The 12,754-nt window shown below is 43.5% G+C and overlaps 1 protein-coding gene across 1 annotated transcript in view; it reads left to right on the forward strand.

Moving 5' to 3' along the window:
• The first annotated feature begins 2,474 nt into the window (after nt 1–2,474).
• PTN (pleiotrophin) overlaps nt 2,475–12,754 on the forward strand; it is a 75,680-nt gene continuing 65,400 nt past the window's right edge. Inside the window, exon 1 of the mRNA XM_005527918.3 lies at nt 2,475–2,778. The gene's annotated coding sequence lies outside the window, so the exon portion shown is untranslated. The remainder of the gene's footprint in view (nt 2,779–12,754) is intronic.

The raw sequence follows: 12,754 nt of genomic DNA on the forward strand, positions 1-12,754 counted from the left end.
AACCTCAGGAGAGACAAAACAGCAGAGAAGATCTGGAGATAAGCTTCTCCAACCTTAATATCCTTTTATTAAGGAAAACATCCCTGTGAAAGTAAATGGTCATAGCTTATTTTCCATCCATCTGTTTTCTCCATGAGGTATTGCTGTTTCCCACTGGGAACCAGTGCCACAGGCACCTTTCAGGCTGTGATTAACATATAGTTGGTGACCTTTTTCTTGGCAAAAGAAGTTATATTCGTCCTCTCAAGACTGCTGTATTCACTGTCTCATCGACTTCTTGTCTTAACAGGTTCTATCTCAATAGCAAAAGTTCAGTCAAGAAATTCAAGTGTAATGCTCTATTAATATCAAATGTTTCCAACACAGTGAGCAATTTGGGGCAAAGAATATTTTTCCTGTATCTGTACAGTGCTTATTCAAATGGAAACCTCAGTTAAGCCTCAAGGTGTCATTGAAACAAATAATATGAACAGTAAAACACATCTACATTTTTGGCAATCAAAAACTGAGATACTTCCTTTATCAGTCACAGGTGCTTCAAAGAATGATCTGTCCCCTGAGAAGCTCTGCTAACCTTGTCAGCAGTTTTATTTTGGAGATTTTGAGTCAAATAGCACACAAAACTAGTTTCTGTGCATGTAAACTCAGTCTCAGGAAAATAATGCCTGAGCTATAAAAAACTAGGTACAGAGAAACTATGGGAGTAAATTTGGTCAAAGATTAAGTCTTGCCATTGCTTCCAAATTCAGAGGCTAAAAGAGGCTTCTAACATTGTGCACATCTTTGTGAAAAGCAGTTGCTTTCTGCAAAGTTTCCAGTGTTTTATGAAAATGCTAAGCTTGCAGTGTTTTGGCTAAGACTCAGATTTCTGAGAAGAAAGTGAGAAATCTGTTGGCCCATTCTGATGCAATCTGTTTTGGTTTCGATCAAGGTGGATTTAGAGCCATTGTTCTCTTTCCTACTTTGTTACTCAGAAAGGATCAATCATCTGAAATGTGCTGTGGTGGTTACATGGAGAATTTCTTGGGTCTGAAAAGCGTCAACCACAACCAGGTGTTTTTTGATGGAAGGTTTCTTTGTCTAGATGCTTGTCGTGCTTAGCACCGTGCTGCCAGATTTCACTGAGAAGACCTCAGGAAGGTGCAAGCTGGCTAGCAGGCATTCATTCAGCCTTGCATGCTCTGAAACACAATGCTATTGAGTGCTCCTTTCCACTCATCCAGCTGCTAGAAAGGATATTCTCTCCATCTCAAGCCATCACTTTACACTGCAAATCAAATTTGTTGTTTTAAATTACATCACTGTCATTAAACCTGCTGGTGGTGCAAATCCTGAACAGCCATGCCAGGACTGAACACATAACTGTGTGATGAAAAGAAGATGCCAAGGTGTGGATGGAAGGGGTTAGTTTACTTTACTAAGAAGGACTCCAGGTGAGTGCAATTGCCTGCGCTGGGACTGGCTGTACAGTGCTTTTCATTGTCACAGATGGTAGGTGTTAGATGATGCAATGTGTACGGTGCCAGACAAATTACTTTTTTAGCTCATTCCTCTGGAAACAGGAGGGGAATCTGAACTGGATTTCTGTGCAAACCTGGAGCAAGAGCTGCAAGCTGCAAACCCAGCTGAGACTTAAGCAGTGAATGGGCCCAGTCTTTCGAGTGAAGGCAGAGACTTGCTCTGGGGAGAGAGAATTACGCAGAAATTGCCTGGAGTTTGGAACAAGTCCACTTAGTTTTAAATTAAGCTGTGGATTGGGGAACACTCTTATTCAGTGGGTGTAATGAACCTAAAAGTTGGAAAAGCCTGCTCCTAAATGAAAGCCCTGATACAACTTCAGCAACCGCTATGACCAGAAGTGTTGAAATGGCATGGCAAAAAGTTGTTCTCATAGCACTTTTAGGCCAAGTTGAAATTAAATGCTGGGGGCAGGGGGCTGGGGGCGGGGAGAAGGGGGTAGGCTGTGGGTTTTTAATTTTTTATTTATTTTTTTTCTTGTTTCCCACTCGCTAGCAGTACTTCCAGCCTATCACTCCCGTGGTCAGAACGGCGAGCTGAAGTCAGCGAGGCCGCAGTTAGAGAGCTCTAAACTCTGACAGCCAAGGGCAAAAGCTGCCGTGGGCGATTGTACCTGCAAGGGCAGCTGAAGTCCCGCACCCGCCGGGCTGCAGGGCGAGGCGCCTGTCCCTCCGCCTGGTGATGAAGAGGAGGGCGAGCTGCCTGGGCTAACAAGCCCGGGAGGGACTCTGGGGCGAACCGCGCTGCAGCAACTCCCCACCGGGCTCTCCCCGGTGCGCTCCTCCCGGCAGCGGGGAGAGGAGAGGAGAGGTGGGGAGGGGAGGGGAGGTGGGGAGAGGAGAGGTGGGGAGGGGAGGCACGGCCCCGTCCCGCCCCCGGCCGCCCAGCCCCGGCGGGGGCGAGGCTGCCCCGCGGGTGACCCGCCCGGCGGGCGCGCCCCCTCCGCATCACACGAGGGGGCAGCGCGGCCGCTCGCTCTGCCCCGGCGCCCGCCTGCCTTCCTTCCCTCCTCTCGCCGCCTCGCCGCAGCCCGGGCTCCGCCGAGCCAAAGCGCGGATCAGGTTCCCTGCCTCCAGTATAAAAAGCTCTGCGAGAAGGCTCCGGCGGGAGAGGGAGCCGGGCGTGAGGCGGCGGCCGGGAGCCCGTCCGTGGGGAAGCGCAGGGACGCGCGGCCGCAGCAGCAGAACCGGCCGCTGCTCACCGGGGACGCTCCAGGCTCGCCCCTTTCAGCTGCGGGAGAAGAGCTTTTTGCCGCCCGAAGTAAGTCCGAGGCGGCGGCGGGGACTGCCGGGCTCTGCCCGGGGGATGCTGCCTTCAGCGCTCGTCCCCCCGGGGCAGAGCGGGAAGCGCTTCCCCCCGTCCCTGCCTGGCTCCGGGACGCTTGGCCCTGCAGGACTCCGTGGGGCTGGGTGGGAGCGCACCTGAGCCCCCGGAGACACCTGGCCCAGGGGCTGAGCTCTGCCAGTGGCCAGGAGCAGGAACGGGACAGCGAGGGGAGCGCTGCCCCGGCCGGTCCCTGCAGAGTTGAAATGCCACTGCGGGCTGGCAGGGACACGGGTGACGGGACCCAGCGGGGAAGGAAGGCAGGAGTGTTCGGGCGCTTGGAGAGGACAAAACGGCAGCGGAGTGGCAAAACCCCTGCGGGTCCCGGTTATCCTGTGCCAGGAATGTCCCGGCTGAGACTCGCGGGTTTAAATTGTACCTTCAGACCGAGCGCTTCTTCGGCTGATATTGTTCTTGGGACTTTGCCTTCTTCTCCCTAGTTTACTTCTGGTGAAAGAAGTAAATCTAGCAAGTGCTGATCGGTCTATCTAAAACTGCCGTAGCTAGTTTGTGTCTTCTCCTTCCTCGGGGAGGGGGGGAAATAGGATGGGGGAAAATCCGAGTTAACGATGGTGAAAACACATTTTCCTCTTTGAACTTACATGTTCTGCAAATGTTTCATGGTCTCCAGCCTTGGTGCTTCGAACTCCTTACCCCCTTTCTTCTCTCCTTTTTCAAAGTACAACTTTTCATAGGGGAGAGGCAGTGTTCATTCTGTGGGAGCTTATCTGCTCCTTCTACAATTTCCACTTGCCTGTCGCACCTCTCTTCCACGCTGCCAGTGGAAGGCTTTGCCTTGGTGCTGAATGTCTGCTGTGCTTTGAGCTCGTGGTACCCTCGGGAGCTGGCTGCTGGGATGTGCACCCGAGAGAAGGGCTGGCTCTTGGAAGCGCTGGGGAAATGTTTGTGACAGGAGTTAAATCTTCCCCTGTGAGATTACCCTGCGGCTACGGATAGTGGTGTTTTAGCCGGATCCCGTTTGCTTGCAATGACTTGTATTATGGTAGGGGAACACTTGACCTGTGGCTCATCAGCTCTTTAGTTGATGTCCTACCTTGTTTTCCCTTTGGGCACTGATTTTTTTTTTTTTTTTATTTTTTTTTTTTTTTTAGCTTTTAGCAAAGCTCAACTTTTTGAACAAGAAGTAGACTGTGTGTGTAACTTACTGTATTAGGGAGAAGGGAAGGGATGGAGAGAGAAAGAGGGAAGGAAATTAAAAGTTGTTACAAAGAAATACTTGGGTTTTTAAGTCTTCTGAGCAGTGTTCTTGAGCTGATTACAAAACAAATTTAATTTTTCTGTGTGTTTGTTTTGTTTCAGTTTTCTTCCTTGAAAAGGAATAAGTATAAAAAAAAGAAGTCTGAACTTTTGATCATGAGAAATAGTTTGAAGAGAAAAATGAACTGGTGTATTTGTGACAAAATTTGTTAGTTTGCTGTAGGAAAGAAAATTTGGAAGTGCATGGAGAGGGTACTTCATTGGACTTAAAAAAACCCAAAAAACCCAAACCCCTATTATTGACTCCAAAAAGCAGCAAAAACAATTCCTGCTGCATAATTTAGTGACTTCTGCTAAAGAGAAGGAAAGTAGAGATTTAACATACACTTGTCTCCTGGCTATGTATGAAGCTTTGGGTGAAAGACAGAAACTCACCGACTTTACTCCAGAGCCAGCTCTCGGGTGGGGGAAAAAGAGAAGCCAGCAACAAATCTTTCTGTTACAAATGGTAAATATTTGTTTATAGTGTAGAAGTGGCCTAAGAAAAACGTGGTTTTTTGCAATTATCCAGATGTCTATCCCCAGTTACTTGAGATGCAGTCTGTGGCTGATGCATCCCTGCCAGCAGAAGGGTTTGTCTTACTATAGGATTACAAAACATAGTGCTGCTATCCCAGTACCATATGCCTGACACTGGGGACACTTGGGAGGCTTATCTTATTCCTGACACAGCTGTACTGATGGATGTTTTGTGTAGATTAATCTTTCTGTCACAAATGTGAATATTATTACTTAGTGAACTTCCAGCACTTATGGCTTCGGCAAGGTACTTCCTTGACACGTCCTCTGTTTTTTCTTGCTCATTCTGGGAATGGTTGTTCTTGATAACATTTAGTTAGTCCTTAGATAACAATTAAAAATAATTCTTTACAGGAGCTCTGGAAATGCACTCATTGAACTTGTACTTTTTTTTTTTCTTTCTGTGTGTGTTTGTGTGTATTGGGTTTTTTTTGTCAAGGAAAATACAATTTATCTAGTGTTATGGTATAACAAGTGTTTTAGTGTAAGACTAGGGCATTAGGGATGGAGCTGGCATGGCTCATTGCTTCTGCTCTGTTCAGGCCCCCTCATTACCTACATTCCCAACTGTGGCATTTTCTGTGGGAATTGGTCTTTAACAATGTATGCTTTGCTTCGATATTTACAACCTCTTGCTGATCAGTGTATCAAAAGCATTTTCATTTAGAGGATGCATTTCAGGACTTTAATTGAGGAAATCTCTTTGTTCCAAGGCTTCATAATAAACCATACAAAATGCTGTCTTTGAACGAACTAGGTCACTGTAACGCGTGCACACATAGAGTGATTCTCATCTGCTTAGGGTAGCCGACACTCGCTTGAGCCATATCCCTGGTGAGCTTGTCCCTGATTTATCCTTCTTGGACTGGCTTGTTCACAGGGAGCTTATGCTGAAAATTCACTGCTGGAGGTCATTCTCCATTCTTGGCATCTCTGGCAGCCTTAAGCTTAAACTGCAGCCTCGTTTTCTATCCAATCAATACCGCTCTTATGTCTCTGAGTTTCCATGGTGCCCCCAATCTTCTGTCTACATATTGATGTCTGACAGCAGGAATAGCATTCTGTGTCGCTATATATACTTACTAAACCTGTCAAAACTATTTAGGGTCTGTCGCACTAATTTATATCCATATCCTGATATTATTTGTATCTGTTGAGCTTTGACTGATGGAACTTGCTGCACTAAGGAATTGGCCCCAACAATGCACTCCAGGGATGGCTCAAGGGATGGATGTTTTGAGAAAGGGGAGAAAGACTCTTTTTCTGGAGTAGCTGGGGTAGTCTAGAATCCTTTGAGCACAATAGAGTCATTTTGAAGATATCCAAGTCTCAATGGCTCCAAGTTACTGCTTTGGAAATCATTCTTCATTGTGCTGCTCTGAATGCACAGAGGGTCCTCCCCAGTGGAGCCGGGGAGAGGAAAATAGAAAAGTGTGCATTGTCGAGTGCTCAATGTGTATTTGAGGGGAGTTTGGGGAAATTTGAGGCAGTTGTCTGACATCAATTTCTTCAGCTGAGGCACTGTGGAAAAATGGAATTAGAGGAGCCAGCAGTTCCTTCTGTAATGTGGATGTTTTTGTTTTACTACAATAACCCACAGAGCAGAGTGGTTGCGTAAGAAATGGTATGGCGGCGTCTCTGTGGACTGACACAGCAGCAGTGAAGCCAGATGAGAAAAGACACATCTTCTGAGTATCAACTACATTTCAGGGCACTGACTACTTGGTACTCGTCTCAGCAGTATTGGGCACTAAATAAAGACCGTGTCGATTTTTTAGAAATTTAAATATGCTTTGCAAACTGTTGATTTTAGGTTGAACAGAAGTGGTCATCAGCTGAAGAACTCTTTAATCCCACTACCTTTAACATGAGCTTGATCCAGCCCATGAAATAAGAGCTGGCAGTCAGTATGGAATTTGCTTCTTAATATTTTTCTTGTTCTGAGTCGCCAGAGGAACTGATCTTGTGATGCCAAGTTCGTCAATACTTTTCAGACTCTCTTCAGCTCCTACATTTTTTTTTCCCTAGTGAAAAGTAAGGACCTTGAAGACTTAAAAGGACCTGTTGCAGGTGGTGGTATTAAAGTAGTTCAGTTTGTTTCAGCAGTGTTTCACCTTATGGTAGAAAGGGTCATCAGGACTTCCCCTAACTAGACAATCTTGGCTGATATGTCTCACCTTCTTTTATTCCAAGAAACAAGATCACTGTGCAATTTAAAATATTTGGCTCTACCTTCTGCAGTGGCACTGTGATGATTTTCTTATTTTTTAACTTTTTAATTTCCTTCCTTGTCTATATGTGTGGGAGTGACTTTTGAAAAAGCTGTAGTCGTCTTGCAGACTGCTTTTTCATGTCTTTCAGGCTGAAGATTGAGAGAACACAGCTGTAGGCAGTTTGATGGGAGATGAGAAGGGGGAATGGGAACGTAATAAAGAGTGAGCTATATTCCTGATAAAGCCAGGGGATTTTCACCCTCACCGTATCCCTCCACTCCAAAAAGCCCTTCCTTGCCTTCCTGGAGTGGCCCATTCTGGTTTCAATGGGGGTGACCTCTGGAGGTCAGGAGTTGAGCTAACTATATCTGAGGCAAAATCCAATTCCATTACATTAAAAAAAAATAAAAATGTATTAATGTGTTATTTTGGGCCTTAGAGCACGTTGCTTGGCAAGTGCCACTGATTGCATGGCAGCTGCAACAGAGGGGTAGAGACTTTTAGAGCAGAGGAGTGTTACAGGAGTTGGGTATTTTCTGATAAAAATAGTCTTTGAAAATAAATAGTGCTTGGGGCTCCTGCCATTTAGTAAACTGCAAAGTTCCATTTTAAACTGGGCCTTTCTCCTTTGAGGCCTGCCAACACTATTTTAGAGCTCATTAAATGTTCCACGAGAGCATTATAAAAATCTTCCTTCCTCATTAGTTTCTACACAGTTTCAGCATAGCTTGGACCTTGTAAACATCCCCCATTTAGTTGTGGATAAAACCAGTGTCAAATGGCTGTGGGGAGAGAAGAGAAAGAGGAAAAATTCTCTAATACCTCAGTCTAAATTCTTATTTTGACACTGGTCTACAGGTAACTAACCACATAAATGAAAGAGAATTTTTGCCATCTTCAAACAATATTTTGGGAGTTATTCCCTACCTGTACAAAAACTCTCCTCTCAAGAGTAAAACCAGACAGAGCAATTTGGAGGGACAAGATTGGATGGGCTCTGCTTTCCTTCTGAAGGCCTCATTTACACACCTGGGCTGATGCTCAGGTATTTTAGGGAGGCTGGTCCAGCTGAGTGGGGACAGGCACAGGACTATGAGGTAGAGGTAGGCTGTTTCTTAGGCTGGAGTGCTAAGTTGGTCTTGATCTTCTGAGCTCATTGAGGCACTGAGAAAACTCTGCTGTTGTCTTCATCATCTGACTTTGCTAACTGCATCTAACTCTAGCCTTTTCTGTCCCTAAGTATTAAAAAGGCAGAAGAACAGATAATTTGACTCCATGGGTACATGGAATTCCTTGTGCATTGACACAAACAGTAAATATATGTGTATCTGTGGAAGCCAGAGGCTCCCTGCACAGAAATAACTGAACTAACTTCTCAGATTCAGTTCCAGTGGATATCAGGCACAAAACCTGTTTTGTTCTTTTTTGTTTCTTTCTCTCCTCGGAGCCGTGCAAATAGTGGCATTAGTTTTATAACCAGCTAGAGATGATATGGCTCTTGCATTTAAGGCTTCCTTGTTTCTACTGGATCACTGGAACAACAGATTCATTTATGTATGTATTTATTTTTTAGCTCTACTCCTCACACATCATGTATCTCGAAGTGCAAAGGAGCCTTAGTAGTGCAATGCAAATGTATGCACCCATCTGTAGCCAAGAACAGAAGGCTCACAGTCTGTAGCATCTTTTCCTCTGTGGTAGGAGCATCCAAAATGTGCTCAATACATCGTGGAAGGATATTTTTTGTATCCAAAACTTTGTTTTTAAAGGTAACTAATTTAGGAGTTCTGTCTTTTTTTTTTTCTTCTTTTTTTTTTTAGCAGGTTTACAGCATGTGAGCAACAGTGGGAAGAGTGATATTGTCTCAAAGTGCCCATTTTAACATTTCTGTAATGTTTATTTAGGCACTTTGTCAGATGGTAAGGGACAGATCTCTTAAGAAAAGTTTATTGTCTTTGAAAGTAAGGTAGGAAGTGATTTAGACAGCCTTGGTAGAAAGATGGCAGTTCTGATGTCTGTGCAATGGTGCTACAAAGTCACAGCTTGCTTTCAGACAACCAAGCTTCTTCCATTTCAATATTTAGTTCTTTTTCAGTTCACTAGAAATCATATTCTTGCTGTCTAGCAGAGATTAATATTTAAGCAGACACAAGTCCTACAAACATTATTCAGGCAAAGTTGATGCTGCAGCAAGAGCTGCATCAGAATAAGGAATATATAATTCAGTCTATGATTTGGAAAGAGTACCCCCTCCCTTGTTTTGGCAACAAATTCTTCAAAATAAGACACAAATGTGCTATAATACTGCTAAATGGTTGTGACTCTTCTTGTGCTTCTTGCAGCAGAATCTCATTGCTTTCATTGAAAGTGCCTTTGAAGTGAAGCATCTTTTAGTAAATTAGAGGTAATAGATTGTTCTGATATTCTGCCTTAAATCTGGTAGGAAAACACTTTGTTCCTTTAGTTCGAGCAATGAAAATTACACGTTTAAAAGTAGCCTCTCCACTCCACTCAAATTCAATAGTTTGAAGTTTCTTTTTCTGCCTAGGATGGTTTCACCTGGAAACCCAGTCTTTTACTGTAGGGATTTAGCTTGCTTTGTGGTGCTGAAAAGCCCCTGAGATGCTGTGGTTGCTTCCCAATACCTTGTGCCACCTGAGTGCCTGGTTGTTTGCTTGGATTGCTGCCTTCCCAGAGGCCAGGAAGATGTTTTCCTTTGTGCAAGAGTCACTTGCTTTTATTAGAAGCCTGTCTGGCTGCAGCTGATATGCATTAGGGACGGGTGGATGGAAAAAATCTACTAACCAACAGATAGGATTTTCAGCAGTCTTCCAAAAATGCTGCAAGCTTTGATTCGGGAACTTCATGTCATTTCACTTAACTAAATCCTCACTTTGCTAAGCTGTCCCTTCAGCCCGTGTTTCTTGTCCGATTTGCGCGTTGTCAGATGCTTTTGCTAATCTCTGTAGTTGATGTTTGCTGAAGTGATTATTTGGCAGGAGCGTGTGAGCAGGCGTGTGTGTGTGATTGCTGTTGGCATGGCAGTTGGTATGATACGGCATTAGCATACTTGTTCCGTGCTCTGGGCCTCCTCCTCTTCTAGGCTTATTTATGTAGCAGAAGGACAGCCCCCCTCGCCCAAAACCAAACCAAAAACCCCCAGAAACCAAATCAGAAACCCATGTGGGAGCCGGTTACGGTACGATGATCCTCTGGCCAGTTTGACCTGAGACCTGCAGAGCTCAGAGGAGCCTGAAGGTTGCTCTCGTTTTCCTTCAAGAACTAATCCCAAATAGACCATCCACCAGCAGAGGATTTGTAAGGAGCTGCAGGGATTATGGGCTGCCTAAGTTAGGGTATCTGCATTGAATCTGGTCTTTGCTGTGCTTGCAAATACCATGGAAACTGTATTTATGGGGTGGTAAAGAAGAAAAAACAAGCTCCTCTCCCTTCGTGTTTGTTAGCTCAAGAGGCTGTCATTAAATGGGACATGGGTTTTAATTTGTATTTTGTGCTCATTAATATTGAGTGGTCATTGGGATTATAGGTGCATGTGTTTTAAGAGGTGCTGTTCTCTTTTTTCCATCACTTCTAATTTGAGTGTAGTCTTTGTGTTGTTGGAACATCGTTATGGGCTCTGAGTTACCTCACTGAGAACACTGGAATTAGACACAGTAAGTGCAGAAGTGTGTGTGAAATCTTTGGTTGATCGTGCAAACTTCATTTATAAGTTTAACACAGTTAGTGGAAATAAAACTCTCTGATGACACAGTATGTGTTCAGGTCCATGCCCTTTGTGAGCAGGTGGGATGAAAGCTCTTGCGAAAAGTTTTATATCAATACATTTACAATGGGGCCTTTGACAGCTTCACTTGGTATTTTTCTGGACACCTGTTTAAGCATAAACTGCTTTTGTATTCATATTTTTTTTTTTGTAAAGTCAAACTAATGATTAACTGGGTTTCTCCTCCACTTTCCAATGTAAACTGCTTCTGTCGGTCCATGTTAATAACCATTCCTCTCCAAAGCAGAGTCTGGACTGTGTGTAACCCCTGGCCAAACCTCTCCCTGAATGAGAAGCTGGTGCTGTGAAGGTTCTGAGTTTATCCTGATCAGAGGTGGAGGACGACACTGTCTTCCCACTGGGATCAACCCTTGGTTTTGTCTCTGAAAGAAGAAATCTTCTGATCTTAACATCTGAAATGTTTTGTAAAGTTGACAGAAATCAGAAATGTGGGAAAGAAGGGAACATCTCTCTGTTCATAACTACCTGCAAAATTTGTTTTCATGATGGAAAAAAAATACAGAGTTCAAAAACGGATGGGAATGGGAGGAGAAGTGTGTGAACTTCCTGTTCTTACTCATAATATTGATCCAGAGAAGTTATTTTGAAGCTGCTTTAAAAAATACTTATAGGCACTTCCAGTATTTTGTAACTGAGTTAACATTCACAATCACCTCTTCTTACTTGGTAGGACAGTGTCCCACATGGTCCTGGCCTTTCTTTGGCTGCTCCTCTGTGCAGCCCAAATCCAGCACCTCTGTACTGATCTTCCCAAAGGGGGAGAGCTTTTGAGTGTAGTACTAGGTTGAACACTCCCACCCAAGAAAAGGATGTAAAAAATACAGCTGGGCATCTTACTGCATCTACTGTGTTCATTTAATTGCTCTGTACTATATTTTAGTTTGAATTATTTATGGCTGTGCATGAAATTCCTTTAAATAAGAGCCCCTCTTTCCCATGCTAAGCACAGCCGTAGGATGAGCGGGTATGGCAGGTGTGTGTTTTTATAGAGGAAAAGAGAGAGGTGTGCATAGACTTTGCCCTGACATCATGCTTTACACACCCACCAAAATCAAGTCTCTGCTTGGAGAAACTTAAAAAAATGTAGGGGATGCATAGCAAAAATGTGTTAGATAACTTTAGACTCACCAATTGTGCACCATGTACTGTAAATGACAAGTTCACATCTTTATGCATTGACACTTACAGCATGTGCAATAAGAGTCTGATTCCAGTTGGGATTTTACCAACTGAGATTTCTCAAGTAATTGTGGGTGGGAATTTCTTGTCTTATTTAAACTGCAACAAACAAAAAACTCAAAGCAGGAGAAGTCTGTGAAGTGTAAGCTATCTGTCTTAGGTCAAGAAAAATTGAGGTTGAAATATTTCATCTTAGGTTTATTGAAATGAAAATTTTTGAGTTAGTGAATCCATGATTTCTGTTCCAGGTCAGTGGAATTCTAGTTTGTATCTGAACACTTCCAGCACTTAATGGGCATTGAGAGATGGAAACAAGAACTTAGCCTACATGAGATGGACACTGGCTACAGTAAGCTCTTCACGGTGCCCTGTGGTGTCCAGCTCGTGCTCTTCATTAGGATGTTTTTATGATTGTGATGTCTCAGAAATAAGTGCTATAGCATACAGCAGTGGGCAACGAGGAGCATTTTCTCAAGTTTCTCCTTTCCTGATCCATTGAAAATTTTCTTCAAAGAATACCTTTGAGAATTAGAATCTAAGTGTAGTATTTGTAAACATTTTTAAACAATTGTGATAATTATGAGGTACTATAAAATTGTCTATTTACAAAATAATTGTAAACAGTTTAATAATTTATAATTGTTCATAATTATGTATATAATATGTATATGTATATAATGTGTGTATATAATTATTACTACTATTATCGTAGAATTGAACAAAAATAGAAGTTTTGTTTCATTTTTTCCCCCCAAAACTTGTGCATGTCCTTTTCAATTGCTTCACAGGACACAGTGCTTTGAATTTTTTTTTCTTTTGTCTTTCTTTTTATTCTCCCCGTATAATCATAACTTCAGTTGCAAAAAACATTTTAGCCTTTGATCAGTGCCCTTAGCAGAGAATAAGCTTGGTTTTCACT

The sequence above is a fragment of the Pseudopodoces humilis genome, chromosome 5 (assembly GCF_049639895.1).
Source record: "Pseudopodoces humilis isolate 2021_Gansu_Grassland_sample_001 chromosome 5, ASM4963989v1, whole genome shotgun sequence".
Classification (NCBI taxonomy): domain Eukaryota; kingdom Metazoa; phylum Chordata; class Aves; order Passeriformes; family Paridae; genus Pseudopodoces; species Pseudopodoces humilis.